We start from the raw sequence: 10202 nt of genomic DNA, 5'->3' as shown, positions 1-10202 counted from the left end.
TAGAGAAAATGGTATCAAATGAAAAAGATACTTGCTAAAAAAAGGACATTGTGCAAATCTCAAAATAGTCCATCAGGTCAGAAATAATAGGCCTCTTGAGTTGTCCAGAGCCTTTAAGACTTGATACTTCTGATGATGAAGCGTAGGTGACTGGGAAAACAGTCTGAAAAACAAGTTTAATGCAGAAGGATATGATGAAGTTGCTTTGACATCATTGTGACTCTAATTTAGTATGAATTAAACAGTGGTAGGCTCATCTAGGGCCTCTTTATAGAAGGATGGCCAAACAGCCCATGGATATTTCTTCATCCTTTTTATTTAGGAAGTATTCTCTGTGATGGCTTTTCTCCTAAATATATTTGACTGAAGTCTATTTATACCATTATTGTTATTTCAATTATATTTGTTATCCAAGAAGACTAGCAATGAAGTTAGTTGTATGCCATGATGCAGGGAAGCAAGCAACCTCCTAGGACGACTTCTGCTTTTGCAAAATCCTTTGAATCAATTCATGGTGTTTTCTTAAAACTCTTTCTGAAAATCAGTCAGGGCTAGAGTCTGACCTGGAAGTTTCACAATATTATGTTTTTCTGAAAAGAGAATTATAAAATGTCATGTGAGTAAGGCTCCATCATGGAAGGCATATTGGTGGCAGACATCCCTTTTCCTGCTCTTGTTCATTCTAAAGTTGCCTGCTTAATATCCTTGGTAGAACCACGTTTTTGAAGAACTAATTTAGAGTCCTAATTTAGAGAATGTTGAAATACATATATTTAACCATAACGTTTATCACTGAAATTTCATGCTATATGCTTGACACACTGAATTTCTAATTTAAGTGACACATCATCACAACAATTTGATCAGTGTTTCCAAATTATCTATTAATCTTTTGTTTGCTTTTCTTCCATAAACTCCATAGAATTGTTTGTGACTTTGGGCGTTCAGGGGGTTGTTGTTTCTTAAATTAGGACTAAAGTAGAAAGTAAAAAAAAGTTGGGTTTATATTTGTCTGTATTATATTGAGATGTGCTATGATCAGTTGGCATGAAGGTTTAAAACAGCTTCTGGAAATACTGTAGATATGCCTCAAAATATTTCTATTCTTTTATTGTACAGCACATTTTATACTACTGAACTGTGCTAGATAGTAAGAGATAATGTAAGGTAACAATCAGCTGTAGTGATTGTGTGTTTTCTTTCTGAATCAAGAGACCACTTCTAAAATTGCTGCTCCATGTAAATTTACTAATTAGCAGTAGAATCAAATTAGAAAAGTACCAGTTTCTCAGGTATTTTTTTTCCTCCCCCATATGTCCCCCCCAAAGTAGAGTAATTTATTTTACAGATGTCATGTTAGTCTGTTCATTTCTGAAAAAGCCCTAAGAAGCAGCAGACGTAACTTGTTCATTCTGGAGGACAAGAACTCAAATAATGGCATCAGCATGAAAAGTGGATCTTGAATTTGCAAAATAGGATATAAGTTTTATCCAAGACCTGTCTAGACCAAGAGTGAAAAAAAGAAATTGAGCTGTCAGGTACCTGTATAAATCCCACCTACTTTACAAGTCCCCATAAGCATACTGGGGAAATACCTATATAATAATAATGTAAAGGTGTTATCGTAAGAAGGATTGGTTAAATGTGCAGGAAAACAAATCTGATATCTACCATAATATTTTTGAACTTTTCTGATTTTGATTGCTGTATGTCACAGCTGCTACATGAATGAATTCATTCATGCTTGTGTTTTCTAAAAAAGTGTTTTCTAAAACCTAAAGAATGTCAAGTGCTAGACAATATAAATAAAGCTGAGGGGTCAGCCTAGAGGGCAGCTGCTCGGAACATCATATGTGAGCAAAGTAGATAGCGTCTCTTGTTTCTTGTAGCAATATGAATTGTAAGATGTCAGTCCATCAGAGACTCCCCCGGTTTATTCTCCTTCTAAACAGTTACCTGTATGGTTCTTATTACCGTCACCAAGAAACATTTCCCTTGTTTGATTTCCTGCCACACTGGGGGTGAGGGGGAAATCGATGTTTAGTAACCATGGAAATGGAAACATCAGTATTAAGCAGAAGGGAAAAAAATAATTTCCATGGTTACATTAGTACTAAACAGTAGGGGAAAAAAGAGTCTCTGATGGACTTTTTTCCCCCTGGTGTGGTAGAAGCCATCCCTACTCATAGTTTAATATGGCTTTAAAAAGATTTGGATACTTCTCAAAGCAGCCTTCTGAACAAAACTGCTTTCATGGTTTTGATTTTTTATATTTATTTTTGTGTGTGTGTGTGTGTGTGCTTGGGAAAAAGTGCTCTCCTTGAAAAAAAATTCCTTTATGTAAAAACTGAAAAATGGTTTACTGTTGGCTTGGTGACCACAGATCAGTAAGTCATCAGTTAAAAGTTTTCCCAATTCTCTTTTCTCTTGGAGAGCAAGAAAATATATTACTGTCTGTGTTGTGATGTTAATGGTTAATTTCTTCAGAGTGAGTGTAAAATTAATACATTGGTGTTTTACTTCACAGGTGGTTTATTTATCTTGCTTTCACAGTTATCAAAGCTTTGATGTGTTTTGTTCTCCCAAATAATCTTACTTGAATATGTAGAAATATCACAATTAGAAGGGTGGGTTTTACTACATGTTTTTTAAAGTTAAATAAAATGCGGGGGTATAAGAAGGAAATATTATTGGTTTTGTAATGCTTGGTGTAATGAAAAGACCTTAGCAGAAGAGGAGCAAAAGATCTCAAGTTCATTCTCATCTATAATACCTTAATCACTCCTGACAGATGTTTGCCTAACCTGTTTTTAGTGATGGATATTCCACAACCTCCATAGGAAGCCTGTTCAGTCCTTTACTCTTGCTTGAAAGTTTTCCAAAGGTCTAACTTAAATCTTCCTTGCTTTATCCTGTCTGCAGCAGACCTGGTGAACAGTTTAGTCCTGTTCTCATACCAACTGCCTTTGCGTTTGAAGAATGAGACCAAGTCTCCCATCTATCTTCTGTTCCATAGACTAAACAACTACACTTCTTTCAAATTTTTTGATCTTCTTTGAAGTGTCTTTAAAAAGTTGAGAGACAGGAAAGGAGAATCTGAACAAAAGCAAATATCTATGGCACTTGTGGGGGGTCTTGAGTATGCATGAGTGCAATGTGAATATTGCTCGGGAAGCCTCTTGAACAGCTGAGCCAGTTTGCCTGAAATAAAATGTGGCCAGTCGGGCTTTTCCTGACTTGCCTCTCCTTTATTTCCTCCTGTCTCCCTCCCACTTCTTTTCTAGAGAAATTTCAAGTTTGAGTTGATTTTTTGTTTTGTTTTTTTTTTTTTTTTTTAAACTGGAGGGGAGAAGCATGGCAAGGGAATAGATTCTGAAGTGGGAAGCTGTTGTTTTCTGTGGTGTTTGTGGTGTGGTGTTTTGTTAATTGATTAATTCATTAGTTAGTTGCCTTTATGCTTTTTGAGACATAGAGTCTTCTAATGGTGTAGTCCATAACAAGTGTGAAACATTTTGCAAGCAGGTATTTCCCTCCTGAAAATGTAGCCCCTGTGGTTCCAGTCGGTTGAATAGACCTGATAGAGGAAGGGAAAGCATGTTTTGAGCGTAATAAAAATGTGCTAGTTTGTGCTAGTTTTGCTAATTTGGCAATTGCTGGCTTTCCTGATGACAAAATTCAGCATGCCAGATCCCTGTTCAGTTTACTAGGGGACAGTTGCTTATGATGCAAGTCATGGCCTGCTCCTGGATGATGCTCTGTAATACCAGGTGACTGGCCAACACAAAACCAAATCAGTATAATTTATAAGATTTTTTTTCTAAATGTCAGTTTGGGTTTTTTTCTTTTTTTTTTTTTCCTAAAGAAACCATCTTAAAAATGACATGCCTTTCAGGACTGGCAGATGTTTCAGATCTTAATGTCCTCTTACTGTCTTATTGCTGGCTTGTAAAGTAATTTGCAATTTCAATTTTCAATATTGTATTTTAAGTAACTGGCTTGTTCAAATGGAAAAAGAAGAGGAGCAATTCGGTTGCTCATTTGTTCCTTTGTATGCTATTTATTTTGTTATGGTAATTAATCTACTCCAATAATTCTAATGCTGCTGCTTACAGGCTAACATTGAGTTCCATTAGCAGTAGCGTATGACCATCAAATAATTTGTTTCTGGATTGTCGTGTGTATTCTTCCTCTTAAATGTCCTTGGCTGTGTTCCTCTTCTGTTACTCAATGAATCTTTTCTTCTGCCATGGGCTCAGGGCAGGAATGAGGTGATAAAAGTAACTAGAACAATAAGTCAGCATCTGAATAATCTTTTCTTTGAAGTCTTGGAGCAGAGCATCTTCCAATTCTTCATTTGCACATTTGTGGTTTGTTTTGCTTCATTCTGTTTTGTCAGAATGTTGTCATTTGGTCCGTGGGGTAGGTCACCCATTCTGTTCGTAGAAACTAAGTAGAGGATGTTTGGCCGAAAACCCTTTTTTGTCCATATGGACTGCGAACTTTATTAATAAAGTTAAGAATTACTTCTAAAGGATTAAGTGAGGGAATCATCTCTGCCTGCCGAGATGAAAGATAAGGTTTCTCTTAAGTTAAATTTACCACCTAGAGTCATGATAGTCTGAAATGGATCTATTTTGATGATTAAATGCATCAGTGGGGGTCTGTAACAGCAGCTGTAATCACTTGTTGACACTTAGTGTTTCTAAAGAAAATTACTTTGATACCTTACTGAAATGGGAATTGGATAAATTCCTCTTTGCTGTGTACAGTTTTCGGAGAGAAATTCCAGAAAAGAAATAACTTCTGCTGACCTAGCTTTTACAATTTCTGTTACACTCCACAACTTTGTGTACCATTCTTAGGTTCTTATGCTACTTGATAGTAATTAACAGCCTAGAAACTGTTCCTTGACTTCAAAAACTGTAGAGAGGGAAGCTTAAACTAACGTTCATTTTGGAAAGCAATATATACTGTATTTAACCATCATCTATTAAACACAATTCACATAGAAGAACCCATTCTTCTTTCCTCAGAATGTTGGAAAAAACCTGACAGAGATTCTGTGCTGGATTAGAGGAAAATTGAATTCCTCTCATAACTGCTTCCCTGGTGTGTTGTCTCATATCCTAATTATCTGAAAGCAGACAGATTCTGAGATGCTTTTTACATTTGAAAGCAGCTGGCAATGCATAAAACATCTTCAAAAATTGCCTCAAGTTAGCAAATCTCTTCTTGAGATCATTTGGTACAATCTTTTGGCATAAAACTACACATTATAGAAGACTTATTTCCATTTCCTTCTCATCAGGAGCTTTCCCAACATAACTTCAACTGAGTATGAATTAATAGTTTAGTCTCTGGCTTCAGGACCCTCTCTCAGAAATGATCCGTGGCTATTGGATCTGGTTTCTATCCCAGAGTGTTTTTCAATTACAGTTTAATATACAGCTTTGTAGTGGCATCTTGTTTCAAACTCTGAAGATAAGTGAGCAGATCATTTCAGCAGCTCAGTTGGCTGGGGCGGCTAGGGACTGCTGTTCCCACAACAGTGTATGGCCTTGCACGTGGCATGCAAGAGGCACTGCGTTTGGCCTGGTAGCAGCTGCTCTGGAGTGAAGGCCGTAAGTTCACATTTGTACTTGTCCTACCGTGAGGTTTGAAACCTTCTGTGTGAAGCGCTCTAGTAATTGGTAACAGTCACACGAGAAGGAAGTCACCGTTGCCAACTAGGATATGACACTGAATTGTACACCAGGGAAATTAATCTTCTCTTAGGGGCTGAGTTACCCTGCTACGTCACAGTGGGTAAGTAATTCCACATCCATATGACCATCTGTAAAATAATGCTAAAGATAAGAATTAGGCACAGATACTATTTTTTTCCTTTACATATAGCTTATAATTAAATTTTACTGAGAACTTACCTTCAAATTTGCACTTTTTGAAGATGCTAAACCAAGATATTCTAATCAAAAATAATTGTTTTAAAATGGTATGATTTTTAATAGAATAATTTGGAACACAGCAAAATTATAATTTAGCTCTATTTGTCTTAAACTATTGAAACAAAAGAAGCTTTGAATCCATAGATGAAATACGGCTATTCCTCAAAAGCAGCTTAGAGGATTTTTCTGTCAGATACCATCAATCTTAATACCTGACATTAGCCCTCTCAGTGTCTGAGACGAGTACACAACGGGTTTGTTTGTTTGGTTTGGTTTTTGGGGGGGTTGTGGTTGTTGGTTTTGGTTGTTTTTTTTGTTTTTGGGGGGGTTGTGGTTGTTGGTTGTTTTTTTAGTCTGCACAGATCTAGTATTAAAAGATGCAAAAATCATTTTCATCCTAGAAGTTTTAAAAGCTGTGAACCTGAAATTCTCACTACATGCAACTACCGAGAAGGTTCTGAAAGGCAATTACAGGACTGCTTACTTTTTTGGTACCATTAAAAAAATACGATGCTGCTGTGCTTTCTCTCAAGCACTGCTTAAGCATTTATAGAAGATGTCCAGAAATTTATCTAGACTAACATACTATTAACTCAGTAACCATGTTGCTATTCTGCACTGTGCGAGTATACTTACTTTGAAATTGGGTTATCAAGTGCTCATGAAACCGGATAGTTAGGAACATGACTGTTATTAAATTAGTTTTTTATAGTACCAGCGCGTGAAAATTTTTGTGAGAAGTTATTCATGAACGTATGCAATGTTAAATTAGCAGAGGGAAGAAGAGGGTGCGGGCACTGTCCTGTAACAGCTAGAGTTTTGCAAGGGATGCTAAAAGGTAATCGAAAAACCTCTCGATGTTCCCCTCTGGTTTAGAATGTAGAAAACAACTCAGGCCAGAAAAAACTCAGGCCTTTCAATATCGCCCTCTTTGGTTTGGGAAGGTCATTTCTGTGTGTCAGCTAAAATAACTACAATAGTCCAAAGTCGAAAGTGTCTTTTGTTTGCATAGGTTTTACATTTGATTTATCAGTCTTGGCAAACTGATTTGGTTTTCAAAATGTGAAATAAATGTATAAAATCTCTGTTAATAAGAATTAAATAATTCTCATTTTAAAAAGAAAAAAAAACCCCTGTGTCCAATATAAGCCACATTTGCTGTACAGGAGAAAGTGGTGGGGGTTTTTATATACAAAGGACATCTTTCTGTAAAAATTTCTTTTATTTTAAATCAGTAGAAGATCTGAAATAGCTATGTAATAATATAACCCTTCGGTGGATGTTCAAGTCTGAGCAGAAGGAAAGATGGCATTTTGATTTCAAGTATCCTTTGAATTGTTACTTTGTGCACTGTATTTAGAAATGATTGACAGGTAGTTTCTGTATGGTCTTTGCTTCAGAAGATGGTTGGTTGGTTTTCCTGATAAGAAAGAATAGTGAAGTCTTCATCTACAGAAATGTAAATCTATTGAAAACTTTTCTTCAGAGTTCCTTTCTTTTATCTCCAAAAGGGAAAAAATATTATGTATATTTCTACAATGCAAGTAAGTCACTGATCCAAAGGGCAGGTAGTTATAATACTTAGAAAAATCTCCAGATACAATTATTAAGCAGATGAAATGCTTGATAGAATTTTAATTCTCTTCACTCAGTACATGATGAAAGGACAGACCTGTGTCTTGAGGCTGATGCCAGGAATATGTGGTGGCAGATACTGCTGGCATGTGGTTTTGAAGTGACATGTAACTGCCTCTGGCTGCTAAGGATTAGTTGTTGTCAGCTCACTTTAGATTTAAAGGTTAAATTAATTTAGGCTTTTCACTCCACAGCTGAATAAATAATTTTCTCCGTGCAGGGTAAGTTAGTATATTTATAAAAGATTTTCATTAAAATACTGTCCTCTTATATTATGTGAGTAAATTCAGCACTGGAAACTACAATTATTTATGTGATGAATGAGGCTGGGTCGTTGAATGTGTGTGGGAGGGTTTTGCCTATGTAAATAAGATACCGCAACTGCAACCTGCTGCAGCAGCAGGATGGGGGACACAGAGCCACCCAAAGCCCTCCCCACGGGAACGGGATCACAGGGCTGGCTCAGCCTCGAAGGGACCACCCCGGGGATGTCCCCCCCCTCCCTGCCACCACCCCCAGGTGGGAGCGAGCACCCCGTGGGGCTCAGCACTACCCCTCAGCGCCCCCCAGCACCCACAGGGAGGCAAAGCGGGACCATCAGCCTCCCAGTCGGGGGTTTCCATCACACATTGTCCCCTCCCCAGGTGGAAAAGGGACTCGTGGGGAACATCCTCCCCGGGGTCGGCATCCGGGAGCAGCTTCCAGTGCTAGTTCAGCGAGGACTGCTTTTTCCCTTAAAGCTTAGGTTGACAGCTTTGTTGCTCCCTGTTAAGAGATGTTTGCCTTTATTCTTGCATTAATTACATACAGACACATGCGTGCACAAACAGATGCGTTTTCAGGTTCAATTTTCTTCAGCTTTATTTGGCCCACATAAAAGAATATCTAAAGTTTCTGCCTTGGTAAATACCAGCAATTGTTAATGAGGTTGTAGTTAAAAAACACTGATTCTTTTGCTGTGCATCTGCGTGATGTCTGCTCAATGTTTTTGTGAATAAATAGTGGTTATTTTTAACCTTACTACTTGCTTTAACTGAGTGGTTAAATCCTGTTTTCCTTCAGCTGTGCTACAAGAGACTACTTCTACATTAATATCGTCTTTTCTGCATGTAAAAGTAATAAATTTCAAGATTCTTTTTAACCACAGTTGAAGTACATATGATAACTAGTAGGCAGGTTTCAGACATTAAGAGTATCGTGAATTAGAATTGCAAAGGGGGATCAATGTTCCTGTGAACTACCTAACTAATACCGTTATTTTGCAGACTGCTGCTTAATGGTATTCTTATTTCCAAACTCTTCAAGTTTCTGAGGAGAAGGTATCTTTAACATGTCTCTTTAGCATATAGGGGTTTTGACAAGGGTTCCTATCCGTATTGGTCTGATAGATCCAAAAGAAAAAGGTTGGATTTTGAGAGATACTTTTTAAATGTATTTTTGTTCTCAAGTGTGACTTGTCTTAGAGAGAGGGACTAAACATTTCTTTCTTCTTTACATTTTCATAACTTATGCCTGCTCATGTTTTTAGGATAAAGTTACAAAAATCAATAAAATGCATAAGAAACAGTGTTCTGCTTGGTATCAACAGGTAGATTTCAGTGCAGTTGTGATTATTCTGCTGTCTGATTTACGGGTAGTTTACTCTGTAGTTATAATAGTAATCTAAAGCTTTCACTCCCCAGTAAAACCCTAGAGGGTGAACCGCAGTACAGATTCTTTGATTTCCTGGGGCATATGCTGACCTTGCAGACTTGTCCAGATGCAGCTGAGTCCGCTTGTATTTCTGAATTTATAGACATATGTGTGTGTCTGTAATTGTCAAGTCCATCACCTGTCGAGGAAGTTTTATAAGGATACTTTGAGGCATGAGTAGCAGTTCCTTTTTTATTTATATTCAGTGATAGCCACAGGATGCACGATGGTTGGGAAAATTAAGCTTTTATAAATTTAAAAAAAACCCAAACAAAAAAAAAGTCACTTTTTGATATAAGCTTTGTGTTCTAAAGAATTGGATGTATTTTGGGTTTGGAAATTGATGCTGAAGGTCAAAGAAACAAGGTAGCATGTTGTGGGTGTTGCATCTTTTCCATCGTGGGATTTATGTGAGAATTCCTTCTGCACGTGGTGATCGTTTACCATAACATTCTGATAATACTATTAAAATATTAATGCAATGGGATCCAAAAGATACACACTGCTGAAAAAATACATAAGGCTGTCCAACTGTTTTGGCATATGAACTGCTGCTTAAATTTCAGCCTGCACTTTAAAGCACAACCAGATGAATCTCTACTGAACTTCCAGGGGACCTGGCAGATGTAGCGGGTGTGTAACCTGTTGAGGCTTAAGTCCAGCAGTGCAAAGAAGTTGATTTTCGTGAGCCATGTTGTGAGCCATCCATGTCGATTGAGTTACTGGGCAGTCTTCTGAGATTAATAAGTGAAGTTATGTGTAACTTTGTACACGGTCTTTCTAACTGAAAGTTTTTGGTAGTATTGAAGACAAAAAAATTGTTACAAACCACATCCAAATTGCTTGACTTTTGTCTTAACCTGGACAGAACTCCTTGTAGTCATGTCTCTGCTTTGTTTAGTCCTAGGGGTGTCTGCTCAGAGGTGGGAA

General features: G+C 37.3%; 1 protein-coding gene across 1 annotated transcript in view; it reads left to right on the top strand.

Moving 5' to 3' along the window:
- The first annotated feature begins 5653 nt into the window (after nt 1-5653).
- Nucleotides 5654-10202, top strand: part of AIMP1 (aminoacyl tRNA synthetase complex-interacting multifunctional protein 1) — a 33650-nt gene continuing 29101 nt past the window's right edge. Inside the window, exon 1 of the mRNA XM_009885496.1 lies at nt 5654-5805. The gene's annotated coding sequence lies outside the window, so the exon portion shown is untranslated. The remainder of the gene's footprint in view (nt 5806-10202) is intronic.

Source organism: Charadrius vociferus, unplaced genomic scaffold, assembly GCF_000708025.1.
Source record: "Charadrius vociferus isolate BGI_N301 unplaced genomic scaffold, ASM70802v2 scaffold55, whole genome shotgun sequence".
In the NCBI taxonomy this organism is placed as follows: domain Eukaryota; kingdom Metazoa; phylum Chordata; class Aves; order Charadriiformes; family Charadriidae; genus Charadrius; species Charadrius vociferus.
This window is presented reverse-complemented; position numbering and strand designations above follow the sequence as displayed.